The following is a 15,312-nucleotide window of genomic DNA, read 5'->3' as shown; positions in this document are numbered from 1 at the left end:
GCTTCTCCCCAGCAAGGCCTGCTCGGAGATTGTGAGCCTTTCCTTGGCTCCACTCCAACACCACCACTAGTTTCCTGAAAGAGCTGAGGGCTCTTTCACCGAGACTTCTCCTCACATGAGCCACCGCATTAAAGCCCGGACCTGTTTCAGAGCGTCCATTGAGAGAGGGCCGTTCCACACGTGGCTTGAGTACTGGGGAAAAAGAGCCCCAAAATAGGAGACTGGGTCTGGGCTTCAATTCTGGCTTTGCTCCTTAGTAGCTGTGTGACTTTGTAGAAGTTAGTTAACTTCTCTGGGCTTCTATTTCTACATCTGTAAAACAGGACTTATAAACAGGATGCAAAGAGAGAAACAAGCTCAGGCCCCAGAGGGAGACAGAGATGCATTCAAACCCCAGCTCTCGGCCTTGTTCATTTGGGGACCTTGGCTGTCCCCTAACATGCCAGTGCCTCAGATGTCAGCCTCTGTGAATGGAAGAGACTCTATCCACCTCTGGGATTTCTTGTGGAAATTAAAAGTGAAAATGTATGAACCATGCCTAGCATGTGGTTAAGCACCGAAGAAACGTTTTTGTTGACTATAAAATAAAGATAGAGGCCGACCAGGTGGCGTAGTGGTTAAGTTGGCGTACTCTGCTTTGGCAACCCAGGGTTCCCAGGTTTGGATGCCAGGCGCTGACCTACACATCCCACACGCAGAAGAGAGGAAGATCGACACAGATCTTAGCTCAGGGCCAGTCTTCCCTGAGCAAAAAGAGGAGGATTTGTAACAGATGTTAGCTCAGGGCCAATCTTCCTTGAGCAAAAAGAGGAGGATTGGCAGCAGATGTTAGCTCAGTGCCAATCTTCCTCACCCAAAATAATTAATTAATTAATCAAAGAGAAAACACATCATGTGTCTATCTCTGTGGACTTTTGAAAGAAACAAATTAACAATATATGTGAAAATATGCCATAAACCATAAAGTAATGTAAAATGCCATTACCGTTATTGGAATCTATTTTTTCTCTCAGACCTTTCAAATCTTGAAAAAGTTAGAAAAAACAGTAGTTAAACATCTGAACATCCTTTCCCTAGACTTACCGATTATTATCTGCTCACCCTCTCTTTATATCTACCTCTGTCTCTATTTATCTACTTACCATCTATCTATAATTTGTTGAACCATTTGAAAGTAAGACATCATACTCTACGCCGAAGTACTTTAGCAAATATCTCCTGAGAATAACGTCGTTCTCCTATATAACTAAGTACTATTGTTACCCAGGACTTTCACACATATATAATAATATTATCTAGTATACTGTCTATACTTAAATTCAAATTTAAATTTCCCCAACTATCCCCTTATACAATCTCCCTTATAGCTATTTTCTGTTCCAATGAAGGATCCCACATTTCATTTGGTTGTTAGGTCTCTTTAGTCCTCTTTAATCTAGAACTGTGCTGTCCAGGACGGAAGCCCCTGGCCGTATGTGGCTACTGAGCACTGGAAATGTGGTTGGTCCAAACTGATTGTATTGAATACTTAGCACACATACGCAAGAATATTTATTATCTCATTAGTAATTCTGTATATGGATTGCCTGTTGAAATGATAATCCATTGAATATATTGGACTAAAAATATGTTATTAAAATTAATTTTACATCTCTTTACTTTTTGATGCGGCTATTCAAGAATTTTAAATTGCATATATGGCTCACATTACATTTCCATTGGACAGAGCTGCTCTAGAATATTCTCTCCTGCCTTTATTTTTCTTTTGTGACCAGACATTTTTGAAGAATCCGCAGTTGTCTTGTAGACAATTGAATCTGAATTTGTCTGTTTCCTTTTGACTAGATTCCGGTTAAATCTTGCTGACAAGAATACGACCTAGATGGTGTTGGTGCTTCACGAGGTATCACGTCAGGAGGCTCATGGCATCAGTTTGTGTCATCGTTGGGATCACAAAGTCTGATCGCTCAGCAAAAGTGGCATCTGCCAGACTTCTGAAGTATAAAAGTCCCTTTTTCCCTTTGTAGTCAATAAATAACTTCAGGGGTGACGTTTTGAGACCCTGTGAACATCCTGCTCCCATAACCTTTTACCCAATGGTTTTAGCACCCACTGATGATCTATCAGTTATTCGTTAGTGGTTGCAAAAAGCACAGGCATTTTAACTTTTCATTTTAACTCAATGGCTTGACTAATTTCTCATTCTCTCACGTCTCTGATGCTAAAACAGGATGGAAACAATTCACTGCTCTCTAGATCTCATCATATTACTGGTTGCCTAGCGTTCCATTGTATAGAATCTGAGATACAACACAGTTTGTATAATCTTTATTGATGGTTATTTAGGTCATTTCTGGGTTTTTACTATTAAAAATATTGATTCCGTGAACATCCTTTTACACTGTCCGTACAATAATTTTCCTCCTTTGAGATACATTCCTAGAAGTGGTATTGCTGAGTATGTTTAATTAAATTTTTGACACCTATAGTCAGATTGCCCTCCAGAAATACTGCGCAGTTCACACTTTCAGTGAATCATCCATGATGCTTTCAGCTGCGAGGGGCCACCAATCCCAACACAAATTGGCTTAAATAATAAAGACATTTATTGTCTCACACAAACCAGATGAAAGGTGTGATACACTCTATTTTTACTCAATTTCATTTTTAGAAAGACACTGGCTGTAATCCACCAAATGAACTTCACTTTTACTAGTTTGAAAAACACCCGCCTAAGAACAAGCGGCTCCCATTCTGGAGCTGGAGATAGGCGGCTACCTGAACAAATCCTGACTTCCGTTAGGAAAGGAGGAACGGATGTCCATCATCTTATCTACACAGGGTAGCAGAGCACAGCTTTCCCCAAGACATCCTCAATCTAATAAGTGAATAAACTATCTCTCTTTTTTATTTCATCCACATGGGCAAGCAACATTGTATAGTTCAGGCTCTTGTGAGAAACCTGCCTGGGTTCGTAGTCTGGAACCACTACTTGTCAGCTGTGTGACTTTGAACAAGTTATTTGACCTTTCTGTGCCTCTGGCTCCTCATCTCTAAGACGGAGACAATAATATCTACCTTATAGATTTGTTATGAGACTTAGAGAATTTGTGTAAAGTGCTTAGCACAGCAAGTGTGTTTCAAAAAGCAACTGCTTTTTCATTTGCAGATTTCTGTGGCTCTACTGAGATGAAATCTGGGTTGAACCCACCACACCAGGGAAAAGAAGTCAACAGGCACTTGAGCTCTGCCAGCCCCACTGGGTCCTGGTTTCCCCAGACCCCACACAGCTCGTGGTACATGGAGAGCTTTGGGAAGAGCTGCTCGGGGGCAGTGTGGACAGACCTGGGCCCTGTGAGGCCAAGAGAGTAGATAACAAAGACTCTGTCCTCTAGGGGCTTCATTAAGGAAAAGAAGGCAAATGAACATTAAAATACAAACACCCTCAGCACGTTTTACACATCGTACCCAGCTCTTTACCCCCTTTCATAGGTCCATGGCGGCCACTTCACCAAGTCCAGTGTCTGTCTTCCTTCGAGGTTCTCTATTTGGTCTGAGCTCCTTGAGCATCAGTCATGTCTGCCCATCTTTGAACAGGTGCCAGCATCTTGCCTGATATGTTGTGAGCCCTGAATAGATGGTAGATTTTTGGCTAAGTAAATGCAATTTGCAACTGTAGGGGAGGAAGACATTTCCTTTACCCACTCTGGGTCCTTCTGGGTTTTAAAGGAATGAAATTCACATGAGACAGAGTAACAGGAGAAAAATTAAACAAAGCTTTATAACATGTATACAAGGAGAGGCTCAGGCAACATGAGCAACTTGCCAAAATGGCCGAAGCCACCACCTTAAATATCATCTTCAGCTAAAGACAAAGGAGGATGTTGGGGGAGGGGGAGTCAGTTACGGGAGGTTACCAGACAAGTACAGTAAACAAGAGGAAGGTTACTATGCATATTTAAGTCCTTGTCTTCCTCACTGATAAGAGTTTCTAGCGTTAAGGTGATCCCCCTTCTTCCTGCTACAGAGAGGGAGACACCTTTACAGATGGAGATTTCCTTTACAATGTAAATGTCTCTTAACAAAGGGTAAGTAAATTCTACTTTTCAGAGTTTCTTTCCTGTCTGCAGTTTTTTAAAGGTAACCAGCCCCAAACAGTCCTCACACCAATGAGACATATCTTGGGGGGCCAATTTCAGTCCCCCACACAACTATGCAGTGGAAGATGCCAGAGTAATTGGAGTGTAGTTTTTCCTTTGATTTCGGTTTTCCCTCTGGGATCCATAGTGGTTTACATACAAAATCTCATGGTTTTGTGTGTAACAGAAGCAGAAATCCATAAATGAAAAGCAGTTACTTTCTGAAACGCATTTACTGTGCTAAGCACTTTACACGAATTGTCCCCTTTAATCCTCTCAACAAATCTATAAGGTAGATATTTTTATCCCCATTTTAGAGATGAGGAGTCAGCGGCTCCTTAACAAAGAGGTTAAGTAACTTGCTCAAAGTCACACAGCAGAGAATCAGTGGTTCCAGACTATGAACCCAGGCAGGTGTCTCACAGAGCCTGTCCTGTACAATATTGCCTGTATATGGAACCTCAGTGTTATACAGATGGAATAAAAAGGCGGTTGCTTTCTGAAATGTAAGCACACCTTATAGTATTAACTTGACATATAGAGAAGTCCCCTAGACTGGTGACACCAGTTACTGTAGGATAATGGTGACGCTGAAATTTCCAATGACCTTAAAAAATACTTGGGGTTTGGGGCAGCCACTTCTTCAACCTTCACTAGGGGAAATAATCAAATCTAGGTCCTCTCACTCTGTGACTAATCCCCTTTCTGGGGCTGTCCCATTATGCTGCCATACCCCCTGTAAGGACGAAGCCGTCAAGAGAGATTGTTTTCTAATGACATATGCTGCATAGGACCAAATTCTATTAAGCCAGCCTTTGAGTCTAGACCTGGAGGGGAGATGGTATCTCTGTTTTCAAAATTGGGCTAAAAGAGGCAGTATCTGTTAGCATAACTGGCCAAGTTCTCAGTCTTCTAGGATGCCTGACCCCAACTCGTTCTCATCTCTTCCCTAGTGAACCGGCTTCAGACTCATTTTGGGGAGCTCACTGTGACCTAGTCTCCCAGGGAAGGGGGAGTTGGGCTGGCCAGGCTTACAGGCCCCTCAGCACCTTCCCAGGCATCATGCCTCCACCTGGGGCCGTGTTACAGTTACTCAGGGCCACAGAAATGGACAGCGCAAAACTAACGTAGCAAACCAGGACAAACGACCCCCATTCAGTGTGCCAATGCCTTTATTTTAAAGCAGACCCCCTCTGAGGTCCCTTCTGACCCTGACATCCTGTCATTGTGAACCTAATAATATTTATCTAGACAACAGCGCATGCACAGTTGGTGACTTCCCTTGTCACTTATAAACTGCAAGGGTAAGAGGTAAAGAACTAAGTACAGTTAAGTGTGTGGAAATTGAAATTGTTTCAGTTCTTGAAACAGAATTACTGAAATAAAACTGAAATTGCTTGAGGTCTAATTATTGGTGTACTTAGCTCTTCCCAACTGAAATCCTGGCCTGCTTCTCAGCTTTTGAGAACAGAGAATCTGATGAGACCAGTCTTCAGTTTAAAACTCGCCAGTGGCTCACTCTCCCCCCAGGATAAAATCCAACCCTTTTATCATGGTAAAAAAAATTCTTCACAATCAGTTCCCTGCTTTCCTGTTAAGCCTTATCTCTCAAGACCCCTCCCCTATGCCCCCAGCTAAGCCTCAGAGGTACTTCACCAACACTCCAGAGGTCTCTCTGTCTCTTAGTGAGCCCGGGGCACCCTCATCCTGAAACATCCCTCCACACCCTCACTTGGCTGAGGGAGTCTTCACACTTCTGTCTCAGCTAAGATGTCATTTCCTCCAAGAAGCTTCTCCCCTCCCCAACAACCCCTGAGTGGGTGCTGCTCTCGAATATTCCAACGGAGGAGCCAGCAATGTTCATGGTGTGTTATAATGGCCCATGGGTTTATGCCTCTCCCTCTCTGACCATAAATCCTTGAGAGCCAAGACTATGTTGCCTTCACTGCTACATTCCCAGCACCCAGCCATAGTGTCTGACGCTTAGTAGATGCTTGATAAATATATGTTACTGAATGTTATTCATGCCCATAGGATTTTTGCTCTTTTTCTATTTACAATGGAGTTATCTATCCTCTTTGTATACTCTCTGCCACTTACAGAGAACAACCAAGTGACTCATATTCTCTCCCACCCCAAGCTGACACCGCCTCATGCCATCCAGAGTCCTCTCCTTGTCCCCTCACACCCCCTGAGCCAAGCTTCAACCTTACTGTGCAGGAACTTGAATATTTCTTTGAGGAAAAACTCAATTATTCAAATAAGGATTACAGATAATATGTATTAAATGATTACTATGTGCCGATCACTTTACAAAATTAACTTCTTTAATGCTTACTACAACATTATGAGGTACATTCTGTTATTCTCCCCATTTTATAAATAAGGAAACTGAGGTTTAACTCACTTGTCCACATTCGCACAGCTGTTCTGAGTGATAGAATTTGAGATTCGGCTTGGGCTCTGTGACCCCAGCACCTTCAATATGTGGAAACTGAGGCTCCAGAGACGGCTCAGAGCTCTCTGTAAACTTCAGGGCGGTCCACATTAGGATGTTAATTAAACACTGTAGGACGAGTTTATATCAAGGGAGATAACATGCACAGGAAAGAGCTGAGAACTGAGAATGGACATGGAGAGCTGAGAGAAAGCAGGCACAGGGAAGAAGAGAAGCCAGAGCGGAGACTAAGCTGGAGCAGCCAAGAAGGAGAGTGGATAGACTAAAGCATCGTAGAGTAAAGTGAAAACACGTTCCAGAAGAGGATGATAGCGCCAAGCGCTGTACAGAGAGGTCAAGAAAGAAAAGTACCATAAGGCCATGGGATTGTTTCTCATGTGTTGATTGGTCGGGTTAATAATCAGTACGTTTTCTGGAGTGTTCCTGGGCATCTGCAGGGCAGAAAGCAGAGAAATGTCGAGGAAGCAATTTGGGTAACAGCAGCAGCAGTCAGAGAATTGTACTAGGACCGGCACAGAAAGGTGGAGGGAAATTTGTGTGTGGTTTCCGTGCTCCAAAGATGCAAAGCTGTGACATTAAGGTTGCTTGAAACCCAGAGGGTATCACTCCAGCACAACTAAAGCCTCAGAATCGCTCTAGGTTAACAAATTGGGATTTGGTTTGAACACATCACCTGAGACAGCACTGACCCTAGTGTACTGGGGCTCCTGAGATCATTTACCAAAGATCCAGATCTTATTTCAAGCTCTCCTTTCAGGCTCTGGCACCAGATAACATGGAGTATGGCCATTTCTGGAACTGGCTAGAACTATTTTTCATCTATAACCATTTAAATAATCCTTTACATGCAATGACAGCATTTACAAACTAAGATCATTCTCTTCAGCTTTGTCAGTTCCTAAGTAGTCTTTCAGCTTGGTCGGTAGAGTTTCTGAAACTCAGGGAATTTAAGACGATCTCTGCTAACACTGACCCCTTTGCAGGAGGACAGGTTTCTTTCCTTTTCCTTGGTTAAATAATAGATGAACTGGCATCCAAGTTGGCTTCAAAGTATGCGCACCACAGAGGAGTGATGGGACATACTGGTAGTCGTGATAAATTGTAAGATGTTAAAACAAGGAACATCCAAACCTATCTAGCTCAAGCTCTCATTGTGCAGATGAGCAAAATAAGGCGCAAAAACGTGAAAGGGTTTGCTAGAGTCTCAGAGCTACTTAGTACCAGTACCAAGACTAGAGCCTAAGTTTCTTAACTTCAATCCAGTTCTCTTTCCACTATACTATTCAAAAAACAATTCATCAGGGGCCCGCCCAGTGGCGCAGCGGTTAAGTTCACATGTTCCACTTCGGTGGCCCACTGGTTCGGATCCCAGGTGCTGACATGGCATTGCTTGGCAAGCCATGCTGTGGTAGGCATCCCACATATAAAGTAGAGGAAGATGGGCACGGAGGTTAGCTCAGGGCCAATCTTCCTCAGTAAAAAGAGGAGGATTGGCAGCAGATGTTAGCTCAAGGCTAACATCAGGGTTAATCTTCCTCAAAAAAAAAAAAAACAAAACCAATTCATCAATCCACGAATCTTTGTCCTCTATCTAGTATTCCAGTATTTTAGCATCTAATACCACTTACTATCCCCGTAAGTATACACTCTGCCTTAGGCAAGAGAGAAGAGAAGGAGACTGGCAGACAAGTTCTTCAAAACATACTGAGCAAATACCCAAGGAGTTTCTTAAGAGGCAACATAAGTTTTGGGGAAAGACCACCTGGGCTTTGGAATATTCACTCTTTGTTTTAGTCCTGGCTTCATTCGATCTAGTTTGTGACATTGGGCAAGTTATTACTTAAACTCTGTATTGCTTTCTTATTGCTGTTGTAACAGATGAGCTCAAACCTAGCAGCTTAAAACAACACAAGTTTATTCTATTACAGTTCTAGAAGAAGTGCAAAATGAGTCTTAGAGACTAAAACCAAGTGTTTGCAGGGTGTGGTCCTTCAGGAGGGTCTAAAGGAGAAATCTGTTTCCTTGCCTTTTCCAGCTTCTAGAGGCCACCTGTATTCCTTAGATTGTGATCCCTGCCTGTCATCACTCCAATCTCTTGCTTCCATCACCACATCTCCCACGGTTGACTTTGACCCTCTTGCTTTCCTCTTATAAAGGATTACATGTGATTACATTGGGCCCACCCAGATAACCCAAAATAAACTCTCCGTCTCACGATTTTTAACTTAACCACATCAGCAAAGTCCCTTTTGCCAATATAAAGTAACATATTCACAGGTTCTTGAGATTAGGATGTGGGCATTTTTCGGGGCCAGTGTTCTGTCTTCCACAAACCCTGTGAGGCTCAGAGATAACTCTGGGGACAATAATTTCCATTGAATAGTGTTTAGACATGACTTCCTACAAGAAGACTTTCTTGGCACCCCAAAACTGGGTTAGGGTCTCCTCCTATGTGCTCCCATAGCCCCCTGGGCTCACCTCTTTGCCCTTATAATGCTATATTATAATTACTTGATCATGATTATATCTTCCACGCTAGACTATGCAACTCTGGAGAGCAGGGACTGCACCCAATTTATTTTTGCATCTCTTGTCCCCAATGTCTGACACATGGTAGTTGCTCAATAAATGTTGGTTCTCATGAGGATTAAATGAGACCACACCAAATGCCCAGGGCTACCTAGCTCAAATGTGTGTTCAGGAGATGATGGATGCTTTTGCTAACACCCATTATACTCAAGAAAGTGAGAGACTTCCTATAGGTGCCAAGTAAGATATCTTCATCCCTAACGGGAAAATGCAAGATAACATGTCTTCTAGTTTAGAGACAAAGACCCTTTGGGGCACTTAGAGCCAATGTCATGGTTCATCTTTTCTGTTTTTATCATAATGTTGTTTTGTCCAGAATCCAGCACACATTTGCTGAAGAGAGAGTGCTGGCTGACTTTCAGAGGCCAAGTGGGACAGGAGCAGGTGAGAAGGAAAAAGCTCACCACCTATATTTCTTCACCCCAACTGGGCAGAACAGAAATGCAACCTGGGTCTTTCTTTACCCTTTCAAATGTTGTGAACTCTTGGCTTCTGTCTCTTTTCCTCTCAATGGGCTGTAATCGCTTTTCTCTACTAATGTTTACACCTGGTACGGGGAAGCATGAGAAGATGGGCAGCAGGCCAGTAGTTCTGGCCAGCCTCATGGAGCTGGATGCACTGTATTCTTGGAGTTGCTGTCTGGCCCCAAAGCAAGTCATTCTGCTTTCAATTTCTAAATCTATAAAATGCATGACTCATCTCACAGACGCCAAGAAATTCAAAGACTTTGTGTTCCTGCCGTTAAAAGGGAAAAGTTAAATAAAAATGCTGCTGTAGACATACCTATCAAACTATTGTTAGACCAAAGCTAAAGTCAAGGCTAAGGCAAGCTTTGATTTCATTTCAAAGCCTGAAGCAGAGGATCTAGTGCCAGAACGTTAAAGGGGCGTGTTGCTTAAAGTGAGATGCCCTCCCTACAACTTGCCTTCAGATTCAAACATGTCCCGCGATAAGGACCCTGATTCCCCTACAGGTGCACACAGTAGGTCTTGAACCAGCATCCTTGCCTTACAAGCCAAGAAGTAACATGTATTGATTACACCGACAGCCAGAGCCTGATTGGCATACAAACCATATTTGCTGATAAAATTAAGTCACGAGGTCTGCAGAAGAAATTTTTAATGATTTATGAATGTGTTTCTATGAAAAGTATAACAAAGGAACAAATATTAAACCAAACTTAGTTTTGCATTCAACAGGACGCTTTCTTTCTAAGAAGAAAAAATTTTAAAATCAGGCCACCATGAGCTCCTCGAAGACCACTGTGTTTTCTTTATTTTCAAATTCCTGTCTTTAAAATGTCCTTAAAATAGTTTGTGCTCAAATAAATGTTGACTGGTTAATTGAATATTCAAAATTAAGTATTCAACCAAACACTAGTGCTATTGTCTGTTGCAAGGATAAAAGGGGACTAGAAGTCACGGTTTTTGCCGCCCATTGGAGGCAATAGAGCAAAGGGATTCGAAAGACATATAGCAAAGGGATGCTGTACAAGTGAAAACAAATCTGCATTGACATGGAACTTACGCAGGTCAGTAATACTGATCATTCATTCATTTACTCTCTCATTTTTATCATTCAACAAATATTTTGCAAGTACCTTGGCCCTGAGCTAATATCTGTTGCCAATTTTCCCTTTTTCTTTTCCCCCAAAGCTCCAGTACATAGTCGTATGTCCTAGTTGTAAGTCATTCTGGTTCTTCTCTGCCGGATGCCTCCACAGCATGGCTTGATGAGCCGTGTGTAGGTCCATGCCAAGGATCAGAACTAGCAAACCCCAGGCCACCGAAGCCGAGCGCATGAACTTAACCACTCAGCCATTGGGCTGGCCCCTGTGCTCAGAGTCCTTGAGCCTTCTTGGACTTATTAAACGATCACATGGATAATGCAGTAAGGTAAGTGCTGCTTTAGCGAAGCAAGAGTTACCATGGAGCCCAAGGAGGATGCCAACCCAGGCTGGGGGTGACAGAGGGTCAATCTCAATCATGAAAGAGCACCTGCCTTCAGTCACATCATTTTCAAATGTAAGAGTAAAGAAGGGAAGTGCAGCATACTATTCTGGAAAGACAACTTGTCCCATACCTCAGGAACCTTAAGAGCCAATAGACTGGAAGTCCAATGAATGCTTCAGATTCAGAGATTTAGGACTGTGGTTTAACAAAACTAATAATCGTAACACAAGTGACCTTTTACTCTGGACAAAGGCAATCCTGCTATTATCATTATCACCACCAGCCTCTGTCCAGAGGAATAAAATTCCTCTTCACTATGCTCTACTTCTGTAGATTCCTGAAACTCGGGCCAGCCAACTCCCAACTGCCCAAGCTCTCCTGAACCTTCCCCTCTATTACAGATGGGGTCCCCGAGAAGCAGGAGGCTTCTTGAGCAAGCGATTCATTGGGGAGTATTCTTAGAAGGGGAGTGAGGAAAGCAAGATAGGACGGGGGAAAGTCCAAGCAAGGATGGGTCTCAGCTGGAAGCTGGCTTCAAGGTGATCCCTCCAGGAAGTTCTGGAAACCTGAACTGCACCACACAGTCAAACCCTCTTTTGTACTTCAGTGCCAGACAGCTGGTGAGGGTGGGGCATGGCCTGTGGGAGCCCTGACTCCTGTTTGCTAAGAGACCATTCCCAGGAGGAGGGAGGGTTTGTGCATTGTCATCAGCACTCACTGCCGGGGACAGAAGCACCTGTAGGTAAAAGGGACCCAGGAGGGGCACCCCTAGCGTCTACCATGGTGAACACTGCTAACCACTGAGTTGAGTCCTCACTGTTGTGTTAGGAAAGGCCATTTCCCAGAATACAGGTGAGCTCAATTGAGGGAGATGTTGATGCCACAAAACCTGTTTCTTGCCATTGTATGTATACACATTACCAAAAGCCTCTCCCCACACCCTTCATCCGTGGCTTCTGCCCTCTCTTTGTGTCCTACACTGCAAGCCAGGCCTCGCTACCTCCTGTTCCTTGAGCACTTTGAGCTCATTCTCTATTCATTTGCTTATTTTCTAACAGGAATATGCCCCCTTTGATATAGTGGTGCCATTTTCTAAGGTGAGGATGGGATGAAACGGCATGGGGAGGGCAGAGCAGGGGGGGATGTGGGTATCAGGAGTTGTGTCTAAGGTACCTCTTAGGTGCCCAGGGAGCACTGTAAAAATAGACACTTGGATATGAGTCTGGAGTTGTGGTTCTTATAAGCAGCCTGCGTCAGAATCCCCTGGAGGGCTTGTTACAACAGATTGCTGGGCCCCCTCTGAGTTTCTGATTCAATTGGTCTGGGGTGGGGCCTGAAAATCTGCATTTTTAACAAGTTCCCAAGTGATATTGATGCCCCTAATTGGGAGCCATGCTCTGAGAATAATTAGTCTGGAGTTCTAGGAGTAGGTCGGGGCTGGGTATAGAACTGGGAGGCATTGGCATATAGACAGGATTTAAGCCATGGGATGATGCAAGATCATCTGAGACAGAAGGAAGCCCCAAGATGGTGTTATGGTTTGAATTGTGTCCCTTCCCACAAAAAAAATTTCATGTGTTTGTTGACGAAAATAATCCATAACCAATCTATAAATGAAAATTTGGGATGAGTTTATTCTGAGCTAAAATCTGAGGACCATGGCCCAGGGCCTTTCTTCCTGAAGGAAGAAAGGGCACCAAAGAAGTGAGGTGTACAGAGTGGTTATATACCCCCAAACAGGATGTTTCACATATGATTGAAATGTCCATTTTACAATAGTCGAGAGACTGCTCTGTCGGCACAGCAATTGATGGAAACAGCAGGTAGGTCTGCTGTCTCGGTGAACACAGCAGGGTGGCAGGTTTGTTGTCTCGAGCTGGGTGGTCACAGGTGAGTGCAGCAATCAGTTCCCTAGCCTAAGGAAAGATGCTTATCCCTAAGGAAATGCCAATGTGGGAGGAAGTTGCACCTTTATCTTAAGGCCATTTGTTCTTGCCATAGGAAATGTTTTAAAGCAGATGTACAATGCGTGCTCAATGGCCACAGTCAGGCCCTTTTGGAAAAAACAAAGTCAGGCCGGATGAGGTTTACACCAAATGGCTTCCACAGATACTCCGATATATCCTATTGCTTGCCATTTCAATTTGTCATGTTGAATTTCTAACCTCCAGTACTTCAGAATGTGACCTTATTTGGAAATAGGGTTGTTGCAGGTTTAATTAGTTAAGGTGAGGTCACATTGGAATAAAGTGGCCCTTAATCCAATATGACTGGTGTCCTTATAAAAAGGAAAAATTTGGACACAGAGACATGCACACAGGGAGAAGCCCATGTGAATATGAAGGCAGAGAGCTACTAGCCATGGAACACCAAAGATTGCCAGCGAACCACCAGAAACTGAGTGGCATGGAGCGGAGTCTCCCTCACAGCCTTCACAAGGAATCAACCCTGCCGAGACCTCAATCTTGGACTTCTGGCCTCCAGGACGGTGAGACAATAAATTTCTGTTGTGTAAGCCACCCAGTTCATGGTACTTTGTTACAGCAGCCCTAGCGAATTAATATGACTGGGATCCACCGAAATTCACGGATCCAGTGGGCAGGGAGGAGCCAGCAAAGAAGAAGCCATCGGAAAACCAAGGAGAAAATGATATTTCCGAAGCCAAGGAGAGACAGTGCGTAAATAGGGGACTGGCTACCCACGCCAAAAGGTACTGAAAAGTCAAGTCAAATGAGGACAGAGGGACGACTATTTAAACGGCAGTGTTGTCTCCGACAACCTTGAAAGGGCAGTGTTAGTGGAAAGGGAGGGGCCAGAGCCGACTGGAGTAGGTTGAAGAGAGAAAGAGCGATAAGGATGTGGACAGTTTTCCTGGGAGGGGCTGTGAATCGATGGAGCTGCAGCTAGAGGAGAATTCAGGATCAAAGTTTCTTTTGTAAAGATAGCATCTTAGAAATAATTGATACGCCCGTAAGACTGAAAGAAAGAGGGAGAAATTGATGGTACTGGAGAGAGGGGGTAACTGAGGGGGGAAGTCCTTGAGAAAACTAGAGGCATCTCAGAAGGAGTCGGGCCCTGCGTTCAGGGTAACAAGGTGAAAGGCTAAGAGTGAGGGGCAGAGAGGCTGACGTTAAATTTAGTTTTGTTTCTTGGGCTCTCAATAATCGATCAGGATTTGAGCAAAAGAGATGTTAGAAAAACAAAACAGAAACAAAAACCTATGACTAAATGATTAAATTGGAGTCCAGACTGGAAAAAAGAGCGTGTGTTGGTGGGGGAGAGGGGGCAGTGGAAGAATAGCAGGGGAAATGTGTGAATTGTGAAATAGCCATTGAAAGGAAGAGATGTAAATAGCAGTGTTTGCCAAACTAGGCTGGACGGTAAAACTGGAATTTTGACAGCCGTTGCAGAGGCCGGGGCTGCCCCGGGCTGTGCTTCTGTATGACGCAGGGATCTGTTCTCACTCCTGTTTTTTTGACCAGCTCAGCTGATGGAAAAGGTCAAGGCACTGATACATTCCGAAAGTTCAAAATCTGTCATGCTTTATTCAAAGGAGGTAAAAAGATAGCCTTTACCTTTTATCTTCCCACCTGCCTAGGGCTGAAGCCCTGCCTCCGGAGGAAGGAATTCTGGGAGTTCAGTAGCAGCATGACCTCATCTTCTAGTAGCTATTGACCTTTGGCCAATTACAAAATAACAATAAACGTTTATTAAATGCTTGCTATGTGCAAGGCACTGAGCTGAGTACTTCAAGTATATTATCTTATTTAAGCCTTGTGTAGACCTACGAGACACGTGACTTGAAAGGAATCTGAGGCTCTGGGTGGTTGAGTCACAGGAAGTGTGACAGAGGTACGCTTTGGAGCCGGTCTGTCTCCAGGCGCTGCATTTACCTCTGAACTTCTCTGAGCCTCAGTTTTCTCACCATAAAGTGGGACTAAAAACACCCAGGAGTGTTCTATGGATTACATGACGTAATGTATAAAGTTGACTATAGTTAATAGTTTCAGATGCTATTATAATACTGGGAATGTTTACATCTGAATAAAGGACTATCGAGGGAGAATGTGTTTGTATCAGTGTTGATATGGGTGTGTGACAGAGAGCAACAACGATCAGAAAGTGAGAAATTAGAGCTGACAAAGTGTTCAGTATTGTAGAGATGTTGTGCAGG

Source organism: Equus quagga, chromosome 2 (genome assembly GCF_021613505.1).
Source record: "Equus quagga isolate Etosha38 chromosome 2, UCLA_HA_Equagga_1.0, whole genome shotgun sequence".
NCBI lineage: Eukaryota > Metazoa > Chordata > Mammalia > Perissodactyla > Equidae > Equus > Equus quagga.
This window is presented reverse-complemented; position numbering follows the sequence as displayed.